This window comes from Anguilla rostrata, chromosome 14 (genome assembly GCF_018555375.3).
Source record: "Anguilla rostrata isolate EN2019 chromosome 14, ASM1855537v3, whole genome shotgun sequence".
Taxonomy (NCBI): domain Eukaryota; kingdom Metazoa; phylum Chordata; class Actinopteri; order Anguilliformes; family Anguillidae; genus Anguilla; species Anguilla rostrata.
In genome coordinates, this window is record NC_057946.1 from 37,609,054 (window position 1) to 37,622,843 (window position 13,790).

The window sequence follows — 13,790 nt, forward strand, 5'->3', positions numbered from 1 at the left end:
CGGTGTGAGGCGCGGGGAGAGTGCCACCTCCTTCCAGCGCCGACCTCGGGCGCATTCTCATGCTAATGGGGTACAACACAAGACACAAAGGGGGACCCCGAGGACTGGACGCGGCCACAATGGCCTCTTAACTCGGGGGCGACGTTTTTACTGCTGGACATGTGTCACTTACCCCCTCAGACAATCGGAAGCGACGAGTGGCCGTCCCGTCGGAATCCCCTTTACCCCCCCCCCCCCTCCTCATCTGCTCCGGTGTCCATTCATTTAAAAAAAAAGAAATCATCTGCCACCCCAACGATGACCTTGCTTCTTTCTCTCCCCCTCTCTCTCTCTCTCTCTCTTTTTTATTGCGCCGTGTCGCGCTTTGTCCGCGCGGCTCCTCCGCGTTCGGGGAAGGCGACCCACGCCGCAGGGCAAGGGGGTCAAAGTTCAAGCCCCCCCCCCCTTTATGAAGGCTCACGAGAGCCGACGGTAGGGATTTTTCCGGCATTGATGTGGAGGTGCTGACCTGCGGTGGCACTGTCTGCTTCCTCAATGTAGGTGGTCTCCCCTCTCACTTGGTGTCCTGCTAAAGCGAGCACGTAAAACACAACATGTGTTAATGTAAGGAGAATGAAGGTTATCAGCATTAAGGATAAGTAAGAGCAATAAATAAATTTAGTGCTCCAATGTGTTGCTGATGTGTGTATGTTTGCATGCTTGCTTGAGCATAAAAAGTATGTGTGTGTGCGTATGTGTGTGTGTGTGTATGTGTGCGTGTGTGTGTGCTCCTGTGTCATTTCAGATCATACAACAGCACAAATACGTGACTGTAAGCAGGGACTGGTGTAACCTGAAAGGGTTAAAGGGGTTAAGAGAAAGAATATACACTGCATTGTGCCCCCAAAAGCACTTGGGGGGCGGGGTGTATTACCTTACTGGCGTTTAGCAAACCCTCTAATCCACAGGGACTTAAAATGCAAACCCAAGTGTAAAAGCAGGGGTCTATTGCATTAATTCCCCACAGAGGGACAGTAGAATCCCAAAAGTGGCAAGAAGAGCAAGAAGTTCAGACTTGATAGACAACTTATCACATACCCGATTAGACATTAAACTAAGATCTAAAAACAAGAACAAACCAACTCAAATGAGCATAAAACAAAAAACAAAAAAAAAAACCAAATGTGTAAACAAACAAAAAGTTACACCCAATCCGGTGTTAGCATCATTTTTATGAACTAATGACAGTGTAAGGTTGTAGAGGTCATCCTGGTCTTGAAGACGACCCATAAATGCTCATATGCACGCGCAACTGGACCAATGGGTAATTAAAAAATAGTTAGATAATAACTGCAATTATAAGATTGCTCAGCCTCAAAGGTAACTGGCAAAAATGACAACCTACACAAGGGTACTCAAATATAGCCCCCACAATCAGTAGCACTACTGGTTTTCTCTTCTGCGTGATAGTCCATACTGAGCCAGTGATTACACTCACCTGTTGAGTCAGGTTTACACCAGTCTTACAGAGTCTTACCCCTGATTACAGAGAAGGAACGAAAAGCCAGCTACACTACTGGCTCTGAGGACTGTATTAGTGTACCCATCATCTACCCCATTTCTTCATCTCATTTATACCAGAATTTGGGCAAAAACCATCATGCCTTTTTAATCCTCTCAATTATAACAGCTACGTAGAGACGGTTGCAATAAAAAAAGGCGTGTCAGTATTGCTGCGTCAACTGGATTAAATTATTAGCGGCAGTGTTTTTTAATCTTGGCAAACGTCCCGCGAGAAAGCCCCCCTCCCCCCCCGTTAATCATTAATCATCGAAAGCGAAGGTTGCAAGTTACGGGACGCGCTTTTGAAGTCACCGTCGGTGACACTCCGACGCGAATTAAGAGGCGGAAGTATCGCGGTAAGTCACGCTTTAAAGGACCTCGGGAGATACTCAATCAGCCCGTAATTCAATCCGCCGCCGCGGACCACTCCAAACTCCCGAACTCCGACTCCGCCGGCTCCAAATCACGCCGCGCGACTCCTCTCCAGAAAAATAATTCTCGAGTAAATTACGGTCCTCCATCAGGAGAATTAGGCTGCCCAAATCACTGAACCTTCCTGTTCTTGTACTGAACCCTCTCCGCCCCCCCCCCCCCCCCACCACACGCACACACACACCCACCTCAAGTTTACTCTCTCATTTCCTGTAGAGCTTCCCCGCCCCCACCCCTCCAAGATGGGTGAGAGACAACATTTCGCGCCGCACGCTATTTTTGATGATGGATGTAATCACTCCGTTCCAAAAAATTAATGTATTTATTATTTATAATTTATTTGCTTATTAATCACACTCTGTGTCAGGGAGAGCTGGACAGATGGGCCTGAGCGGGGACCAGCGGGGTCAAGCCTTTAAAAGCCGCCATCCATCACCGTGTCGTTATTATATGTCATTATTGCTGAGCTGGTCTCGATTCTATAAATTAGAGAACAATCCATCGAGCGCGGCGGCGGCAGAACTGTCCGCGCCTCGCTCCCGCCAGCGGTCGCCGGGCAGCGCTGAGGCATCCATTTTGCCCCCCCCTCCCCCCCCCACTCCCAAACTGTTTCCCTCACAGATTGCAGATTGGACCATTTTTTAAATCTCCCGCCCCCTCCACCCCGGCTGTGTATTAAACGTCGGCGCCGCGAGTGTGGTCTGGCGACCTTGAGACGGCTTCGGAAACTTCTGGAAAGAGCGGGGTTCGGCCCCGCACGTGCTCAGCGCAGTGAGAGGATATCCCTCAAAACACCGCCCCGTCCTCACCCATCCCCCCAACTGTGGCAGAGGGACCCCCCCCCCCGCTCCCCCCAGGGTCAAATAGTGGTTAGATTTGGGGGGGGTTCAGTTGTCTTTTTTTCTGTGGTAGGCATTTTAAATGCAGCATAAGGGGGTGACTGGACTCATGTCCCATAATCCCTCAGTCTGAGACTCCTGACCCACTTCTTACTTTGGGGGGGGTGAGCAGCCTCTTCTTCTGCCCATTGCCCTGCAGAAGGCAGGCTGGGGCAGGGGGGTGGGTTTTAGGGGGCAGAGTAGACATAATGGCAAGGCAGACCGGTCAGTACCTGGGTCATCCGCAAACCCCAAAAGGACGACTACTTTGGATTCAGACCAGCAGGACACGACAGTTAGTTAAATTTTAAATCCTACCTCCTGGTCTTGAGTTGAGCAGCCAGGACCAGTGTGAGTACAGGTGTTATGTTGAGACAGGCAGGACACTTGCATGCCTGCTTGTGCAGGGCAGCAGGGTGCTCTGTGCAGGGCAGCAGGGTGCTCTGTGCAGTGACCAGGTGCTCTGTGCAGGGCAGCAGGGTGCTCTGTGCAGGGTAGCAGGGTGCTCTGTGCAGTGACAGGGTGCTCTGTGCAGGACAGGGTGCTCTGTGCAGGGCAGCAGGGTGCTCTGTGTAGTGACAGGGTGCTCTGTGCAGGGCAGCAGGGTGCTCTGTGTAGTGACAGGGTGCTCTGTGCAGTGACAGGGTGCTCTGTGCAGGGCAGCAGGGTGCTGAGAGAGAGAGAGAGAGAGAGAGAGAGTGGCATTAACAGAAATAAACACCCACAGAGGTAAGACTCTGCCATTCTCCCTAATCCCAAGGTTCCTGGTGAGGCAGCTGCTCCCTGTAGCTGACTGAAGCAGACTGAAGCAGACTGAAGCAGACTGACCCACCTGTACGAACTGGCGATACTGTTTTGGAAAATGCGTGCGGTGTAAGGGTGCCCGTCGGGCCCATAAATGATTCAGCGTAACAAAACACACCGGCGGGTCAGTTCTGCCCCGCCCCAGGGATCTCCTCTGTCCTCTCCCTCACCCCGCCCCCGTCCCGCTAGAACAGACGGCCGCGGGACGGGGTGAGACTGGAGGACCGGCCCCAAATGCCAACTAACCGCTCCCCCCCCCCCCCCATCTTTATAGTGCAGTGGTCTCCAACCCTGGTCCTGGAGAGCTGCAGGGTCTGCTGGTTTTCATGGTGACTCTGCACTTCGTGAATCAATTAGAGCAGTTGATTACACAGTTAACTCAACTCACCTGGTGTCTTGGGTCTCAATTGGGTGCTGATTTTAAGGTGAAAACAAAAACCAGCAGACCCTGTAGCTCTCCAGGACCAGGGTTGGAGACCACTGGTCTAGTGACATCCTCAACACCAGGACTAAGGGTCTCAGCCCTGGGGGTGGAGGGGGGACATGACTTTAAAACCCCTCGTATAACCCCTCCTAAGTATAATCACCCAGTGTCACGCCAATCGGATGACCGCTAGCGCCCAGCGTTAGCCGCTAAGCGGGTCAGAGGGCTGTGTCCAAGTGGGGACCGAAGATCTCCAAAAACTGCAAAAGAAAAATGAAAAGGAGCAGGCTAAGCACAGATCAGCCGAGCTAAGACAAATAAAAGATCAGCAAGTCTGTTATATTTTCCATTATAAAACCCAGCAGACGTCCGTAACTGGGTTAGATGGCATTGCAATGGTCACGATGCTATCTTTAGTTTAAATTTTTTTTATTTTTTTATTCTGATATCTGCCCCCCCTAAACACCCACATGCTGCTCTTTCTTTACTCCTTGATCTTAATCCGAGGAGGAGTTTAGTGTCTGGCGTGGGTGGAAAATCCTAAACTGCAGGAGGAGAGAGGGGGACCCCCTAATCCCCCCCGCGCCCGAATTTGTGGGGGCCTCGTTCAGCCACTCGGGAAGTAGGCCAAGGACCAGGGAGGGGTGCGAGCTCAACCAGACCCTGCTCCCTCTCGACGCCTCACCCCCCCCAACACACACACTCACACAGCAGTAGCACCCCAAATGCCTCCTATGCCCTGGCAGTAACCCCCCCCCCCCCCCAGAGGAATCTGGAGAATCCCTACAGACCTTTTCCAGGCTAATACCCCCCCCCCCCCCCCCCCCGATCCAGATTAGACAGAGCACTTTCTTCAAGGAAAAAGAGGGCAAAGAGGGCTCAGACCATTTTACTCTAATTTACAGTGTGTGTGTGGGAGGGGGGTGACAGAGGGGAAGGGGGAGGGGCTCCCGCTCCTCTAGGGAAACCTGAACCTGAGTGGTCACCCGTGGCAACCGCCGCTGTAACCGAACCCCCTCCAGTCCTGAAGCTCGTCACCTCCAGCGTCTGCTGGCTGCTCACACACACACACACACTGAACAGGTAACACAACCCCGCGAGGACCCAGTCCTGCCACACACACACACATACACACTGAACAGGTAACACAACCCCGTGAGGACCCAGTCCTGCTACACACACACACACACACACATACACACAACAGACACACCACACCACCCACACACACAACACACACACAACAACACAACCCACACACACACACACACACACACAAAAACACAACACAGCCACACACACACACACACACACACACACACACACACACACACACACACACACACACTGAACAGACATACCACAATGCTCCCTGCTCCTGCCAAATGGCTGAAGCTCAGCAGGTGTGGGCTTGGTTAGTACTTGGATGGGAGACCACCAGGGAATACTGAGTTGCTGCTGGAAGTGGTGTTGGTGGGCCAGCAGAGGGGCAATCTTCCCTCTGGCCGAATAAACCCCAATGCCCCAGTGCAGTGACCGGGACACTGTGCTGTAGGAGATGCTTTCTTTCAGATGAGATGTTAAACCAAGTTCCTGACTCACTGTGGTCATTAAATACCACATGACACTTGTCGGAAAAGAGTATGGAGTTCACCGGTATCCTGGCTAAATTCCCAACCTGGCTTTCTCTAACTTGCCACCTAATCATCCCCTGATCACATACACACTGTACACACTCACTCTACACATACACACTGTATGAATACAATACACACATACATGACATATGCACACACATATGCACTATACACACATGCACACAATATACATTCTACACACAATACAAACGCTCCCCTTTATTTCCCCTTATGTGAGAGTGTCACAGGTTAAAGGTTAAAGTGACCCTGGAGTCCCCTGAGGAACCGTTCTCCTGACCAGCTGACCACGTGTTGATTATGAAGGAAACTCAAACTGTTCCACAGAAGACATAGCGGTGATTGTCCGTCAATGCACATTTATTGTTCGCAAGTTACCAGCGCACACACACGCACACACACACACACCCGCGCGCGCGCACTGTATGATAAGACAGCAGACTTTACGATATCAAAACACCTGAATCCCGAACAAATCACCACCTTTTCACGTACCGAAATATTTTGGAGTCCACCGGCAGGGTTCGTACACTTAATATAAAAAGGCAAGCAATTTACGGCTGTTCTCCTGGAGCCTTGTACTCTATAACTCTTGAGGACTGAGGTCAGGACAGCCAGCAGAATCAGTCAGTTCTAAAGTAAGAGCATGTGCACTTGCCAAAAAAACTCTTATAAATACAGCACCCCCACTTCCTGTGAAATGTGTTCATAAACACCTCTACCTCGAGCATAGCTTCGATAATCAGTCTCATTTTTACTTTACGTTTTACTGCAAGAAGGAGTGAGCAACGTGCAGGGTTTTTGTTTCAGTACGCTGAAATTGGACCATTCTGGGGCATGCACGTACGATTTGCGCATGTAAAGGTCTAAATAGCTACAGTACCACAGGCAGTGAGTTGAAATGGCACCTGCGACATGCTAACCCAAGAACACTCCCACCTGCTGGCGGCCAAGAGCATGACATCCTGATCAAGTCTGTGTCACAAATCTGGTCACAAGATGTGGACTGGATCAGGAAGTAGGGACTAGGTGAGAGTTTAGTCTAGTGAAAAGATACTTGTGTATTACCTATAAATCTTTTTCTTTTTTTTTTTCAAAAAGAAGATGGTACAAAGGTTTGCAAGGAGGACTGTGGAGCTCCTTTAGGGACATTGCTTTATTAATGCAGGCAGAATGAAGCAGAGCAGTCTTTGAGCAACAAATGAAAATGTTGCAGCGCAAATGGCCGTCTGTAATGCAAAAAAAATCTGGGTTTCTGTGAAATCAGGAGCTGTCAGAACACCCACTTCACAGCCTCCAGGGTTTACGCACATTTTCCGAGAATGAAAGCTATCAGGAAACATTTAGTCATGCAGTCCAGTTAATAATGATTTATAGAGCATTTATTCCATACTTAACATCACTAAAAGAGTACAATGTTCACTGCTAGTTTGTCACTAAAGAATGCGGTTCAGTGCGCAATAAATAAAACCAAGGCTGGTTTATTAAATGCAAGGAAAAATAAAAAGACGATATTTTCACTAACGTGTTTTAGTGTATTGAGAGCACGCGCACATTCACACACACAAGCATGCAAGTGTAGGCACACGCATACACAACCACACGCGAACACATAGAGCAGTATCGGCACAGTCTTCCCCCACGGTCTCGCTAATGCTAAAATAGGCGCTCCCTAATTCACCTTGGGCATGAGAGAGAATGAGTCCCCATAGGACATCAGTCTTTTAGGGGTGTGTCCTCTCCCAAACCCACCCCCACCCCGGCCCCACTGCCCGTCCGCACTGTTCGCTGAGGTCAGGGCAGGACCCCCATTGAGAGAGCGACGGTTTCCAGGGGGCGGGGTCATTCAGGCCACTGGCCGGCTGACAGCTTGCAGCTTCCTGCCCCCCTTCAGCGTGTTCACGGAGCTCCACAGCACACCGAGGGCTGCTCTGGTGCTGGCCGCTCGCTGCGAGGCTGCTGCTCTCACGACACCCGGGAACGTCTCGGCGCCGCGGCGCAGCTCGCAGCTCCACAGCCTGACGCACCTGAGCAAGCCCGCCGGGCCCGCGCCGGCGATTAGCCTTCCACGCTCCGGCGCAGCCGGAGACGCGAGTTAGCACGCTAGCGTCCGCCGCGGAACGCCGCGCCACCCGTTAGCTCAGTGGGCTAATGCTCATCTCGAGCGCACCTGCTGCTTTAAACTCGCAGCACACTTTGGGCCCCAAGCGAGAACCAGGCCGCGACGCCTCAAAATGGCCACCTCAGGAGCAGCTGGCTTGACCTGGACTTGAAGTGAATTATATTTACTTCAGAAAGTGGTTAATAACTGACAGGGAAATTAAATGAAGTGGACAGTGTTGGGAAACAGACAGTTTTGTGTATTCTGCGTTTGGGAAGTTTCCGCTGGGCCCCGGGGGAAGGGGGTGAGCCCCCCTGTTGTATTCAATTTCAATGTGAATGGTACCTGTTTGAATAGGTAGGATGGATTTGAATTTGAATGGTCCAATCGGAAGGAAGCACAGCCTCATCACCAATCAGAGGCAGTGCTCCCTTCAACAATATAATTCCACAATATGCAAATACCAGTCTACTGTAAACTGTATAAATCTGATCACCACCATACTATTTGAACTTCCTTGCTGAGTGTTCCGTAGCGCTGCGTAATAATCTCCTGTTTTATACAAACTTTTGATCTGCTTCTTCCTGGGCTAACGGTCATTTTACCTGTTTTTGGGAACATCTTGATTCCCCTACAACAGTATAGACGCAGCTAACAGCAGTTTTTGGAGCACACAAGTTGAAGGCAGAGGTCCCTGAAAAGTAGGAACCTTAACTGTCGTTTTTGACACAAGCAAGTCTGCAAATTTAGCACTGAAAACTCAACACTAGGAATAAAATGTTGTATTTCAAAATGAATTGTGTCATCTGTACAAGTTACTTTGGAGTTACACCTGAAGTGAATTTTCTTGCTTTAGACCACACACCCCCAAATGCCCTTATAACCAGCCGTTAGAAAACTGAAATTTCAGTATATTGTTTTGGTAAAAATTGAAAATAACCTTGTCTGTTTAAACAGCATTTACCTATTAAATACTAATGACCTTTTAAATACAGGTAGGACTCCCAAATACACCACCCCATCAACAACAAAACAATAATATTACACGAGGCCAAATAATAACAGGACTACCAACATTTTCCGAAGAAGGAGGAGGAGGCCATAATTCTTCGCTTTCGGAACATTTATCTTTTATGATCACCTCTCATTCTATTCTTCCTCCAGCGTTCGTGCCCCTGGCACTAAGCCGAAACCAGCCCCCACCGCTTAACAGAGACGGGAAAAGGCGCCCAGGCCCCGGTAAGTGGGACAGAATTTGAGCCAAAATGGCCGTTAGCGTAAGCAGATTGGGGTGCCGGGAGCCATCTTGGGATTGCGGTGCGGGCCGGCCAGTTTTAAGAGGTTTTAAAAGGGGGCTAAAAGATTCCAGCCCGTGCCCCGATCCCTGAAGATTTTTGGATTTAGCGGCTGATCCTCCTCCCACTCCTCCCATTTCCAGCTCGGGACGCCCAAGCCGGGCTTTGGGAAGATTTGCCTGCACTCTCTCATTACTCTAATTGGTTTGGCTGCCCCAAACCCAGACCCTCCCCAGTTCTCATTTCACCCTCCCTACACTATGGATAACACAGGCTGGCTGCTTCATCATTTAAGGTCTGTGTGGTAAAGTTACATTGTATTGAATGCACAGGTATTAAGTGAGAATGGTTCAATGTATATGAACTATATACATTTACAGTATATATTTAATATTTACAGCACACAGACACATATACTTACTATTTATAGTTTGGGACAAAGACATATTTTTTCGGATTAGTCTGTTGTTTCCTTAGTGCAGGTATGAGAGCCCTTTCAGTATCTATTCTTGATTTTATGCTTGTGTTTGCCTTCGGAGCCTGTTACTGGCATTCGTCAACATGAGGACCAGAGTTGTACCAATGAAAGTCAAGGAAGCCATTATTAAGAAAAAAAGAGAGAAGTTGCTCTGTAATTACAAAGGCCCTGATAAGACAAGGAAGACATCTGCAGTTGATGTCTAAAGACTTCTCACCATAATGAAGAAAAATCCCCAAACACCTGTCCAACAGATCAGCAACACTCTTCAGGGGGCAGGCGCGGATGTGTCAGTGACTGCTGTTTGCAGAAGACTTCAAGAACAGAACTACAGAGGGTACACTGCAAGATTCAACCACCAGTTAGCCACAAAAACAGGGATGCCAGGTTACAGTTTGATATGAAGTACCAAAAAGATCCTGCAGAGTTCTGGAAAAAAGGTCTTGTGGACAGATTGACATCAGAGTGTCAATCTGTTCCATCAGAGTGATGGAAAAAGCAAAAAGGAGGCCAAAAGGACCTGCCCAATCACCCCCCCTCATCTGTGAAACAAGGTGGTGGGGATGTTATGGTTTGGGCATGCATGGCTGCCACAGATACTGGCTCACTTGTCTTCCTTGAAAACTGAAGATACCAGCTGCAGAATGAATTCTGAAGTATACAGTAACACCGTATCTGCTCAAGTTCAAGCAAATGCCTCCAAACTCATTGGGTGGTGCTTAATCCTACAGCAAGACAGTGATCCCAAAGACACTGCAAAAGCAGCGAAGGTGGTTTCTTTTTTTTTTAATTGGCCAACTCATCCAACCTATATGAATCCAATGCGTTTCATTTGCTGAAGAGAAAACTTAAGGCAACTAGCCACCGAAACAAGCAGGAGCTGAAGATGGCTGCAGTTCAGGCCTGGCAGAGAAGATACCAGATCACCAGAGAAGATACACAGCTACTGGTGATGTGTATGGGTCACAGAATTCAAGCAGTCATTGCATGCAAAGGATATGTGACAGAGTACCAAACCTGACCACCTTCATTGACATAACATTAATATGTCCCACACATTATAGTGCCCAGAAATGAAGGGACTACGTATAAAGAGTGCTACAATTTCTACATGACGATGCCAAAGTGTATAAAATACATTAAATTGATTTAATTTAAATACATTAAAATGTAATAAAAGTTGAGAATCTGCACATTTATCACATATGAATTGTTTGATCTACAAATCTAACATTTGCAGAGCCAAATCAAGAAAAAATATATCATCGTCCCAAACATTATCGAGCACATTATGTGCGTATATATATATATATAAACTGTGCCTTTTTAAATATACAGTATATTAAAAAGATGATGATGCATTTCACTCATAGGGAAACCGCTATACTAACAAAAGAAATGAACTGTAAAATACATTTAGTAAATCAGCTGAATGTTGAATGTGGGATTGATTAATCAACCTGCTGACTCCGGAAGCTCCTGTCCTGTGTTTGTGAAGGGTCACTTCTCACAGACCGAAAACTTACAGGACCTTGACTGAGGGCAGCAGACGCCCAATCAAACGCCAGGGACTGAACCTAAGACCGGCAGCTGCCGCGAGCCCATTGGCTACTGATGAAGGCCTGAAACAATGGCAGCAATGCGAGGATGATTATGAATATTTTAAAGTTATTATTCTCAGAGACATCATGAGGATGTCACCTTGGCATTGACATCACTTTCACAACCCTGCCTGTTGAACATAGAGAAATAGCTGCTATCACGCCCTGAAACAAACTTCAATCTTTACATTACATAACATTACATTACAGGCATTTAGCAGACGCTCTTATCCAGAGTGACTTACATCACTTTTTACACAGCATTTACACTGCATACATTTTTATACAGCTGGATATATACTGAAGCAACGCAGGTTAAGTACCTTGCTCAAGCGTACAAAAGCAGTGTCCTACCTGGGAATCGAACCAGTGATCTTCAGGTTACGAACCAGTGGTTCTTCAGACCAGCTCTGTACCCATGATACTACATTCCACACATAATCCACAAAACGTAGCCAACCGTGATAAATTGTAAACTAGTTAATACATTACTCTGCTGTTGTGAAGTTGTGAATTCACAGATTCAAGACACATCAACAGATCATAGTATGATGTGGTATGACTCAATGGTATGGCTCAATAAATATAATAAAAAATTAACTTCTGGGAAAATATGGAGAGACTGAGAAAAAATATCATTGTCACCAAATATTTTAATAAGAAATCATCAGTAAAATGGACAAGTTTCAGAGTACTGATCTTCACTAAAATCAGTTTTAATTGATCTGATTCACAATGAAATTGGCGGAATATCTGAGGAAATCAAAGGGAAAAGTTAATGTAGACTACGAGTTTTAAACCCTGCTACAGTCACTGAAAATAAACAGTGCAAGGAAAGGCGAAAGGAAGTGGAAAATAAACCAAGCTAAACAATCAGATGTCCTCCATATAGGCTACGTTCATCCAAATACCTCACGTAGCGGAGAATCGGGGTAAGTTTAGGAACATTATCCTGGACACTGCCACGAGGCACCACCATGAGGTTCTTCAAAAACAGGCAAGTGAGCAGAGTCTAAGAACTGAATGACAATAACAACGCATTAATAAAAAAAATGTAATGCAGACAGATGGTTCTTGTTTTCATGAAAAGAAAAGAAAAGATTTAAATTGCCCGCTATAAACCTAAAATCAGCTTAGCCAAATCTCCTCTTGTCTTCGGTTTTTCTTGGCGCCGGTAATATGGAGTTTTTTTTGGCATGACGTATTTAAAAGCGTTGACGGAACGTGCGCGGTCAGTAGATTAGAGGATGAAGAAGCAAAAAAAAGCAGCTTGTTCTGTCTTAATCTTTCTGTGGTAAACATGTTAAAGGAAGACTAGCCTGTCCAAAGTGATTATGGGTCGAGAAAAAATCCACACAAAAACAAGTGACCATGTAGACGCTCCATGTAGGCTACATCATCCCTCTCAGGACACAAAAACAAAACAGCACAACAGAAATACTGTCGTACTGAAATACATCATACTGACGGGTTTGGTGGACCAAAAACGGTGGAGTTTGCACCGGAAAACACTGACAGAAGCAACAAAGAACAAAAACAAACAGTCAAAAAGACCTCCCAGACCAGAATGTTTTTTCTTCCAATCTGATTCTAGATAAATTAAACATTCAGTGGTTGTGACCTGACATCTCAATCTAATGCCTTTGTTCCTGACCAAAGGAAGACAGACAGCTGTAGATGTTCCAAAATTATCTAATCTTCGTGCCTCATGAACATAATTTAAGATGTTTAATGGCGTCTAAATGAACCATGTTAGGATGGGGGACTGTAGCTGGTTTAAATCAGATGATTAGGATGCAGTCTTTGCATCAGGACACTTTGGTTTCACCAAATACAAAATAAAGAACACGATACTCAATTCCATTTGAGAAATCCCTCTCTGCATACATAATCTACAGTGGTCACCGTCTTGGTAGTGGAACATAGCGCCACCTAGTGCACTGATTAAACCACAATTCCACTGGTGGGAAATAAAAATGGGCGATTTGCCCAAATGCAGTCATAGGAACGGACTGAAACGGAACGGAAGTGAAAAATAAATCTTTCTTGATATGTTGTCACAAACTATGTTTATTCAAATGTCAAATTAAATCTGCTGTCAATGCATATTTTATTAATGATAGCTGAAAATAAGTTTTTCAGGTTAATGTGTATATTTTGTATTCAATAAAAAAAATATTTAGGTCTACTGCTGTCCAAGGTAACAGAAATACAGGTAAATACTTTAATGCTACGCTAGGGAACATGCATGTACAAACACATGCGCGTGCAGCCTTCATGTGCAGTATGATGACATGGGTTCTGTTCTGCGCAAATAAACATGGCTGATTTGAACCTTAAGAGGAATTAATCTACCTATAGTAAACGTCCCTACACTCGAGCTGTGCTACTTAATTGGGCCTTCATTTTTTAATATACTCGTTTACTTCTTATGACCTCAGTTAATTTGACTAAACTTTCCCCATCAGCTATTGCCTTATACATTATATCTAGAGCTTAACGTCTCCTCCGTTTATATGAGTATATATTTATATGAGTAGTCAGTTGTGAAAAACGTAGAATTTAACACTTAAGATGTAT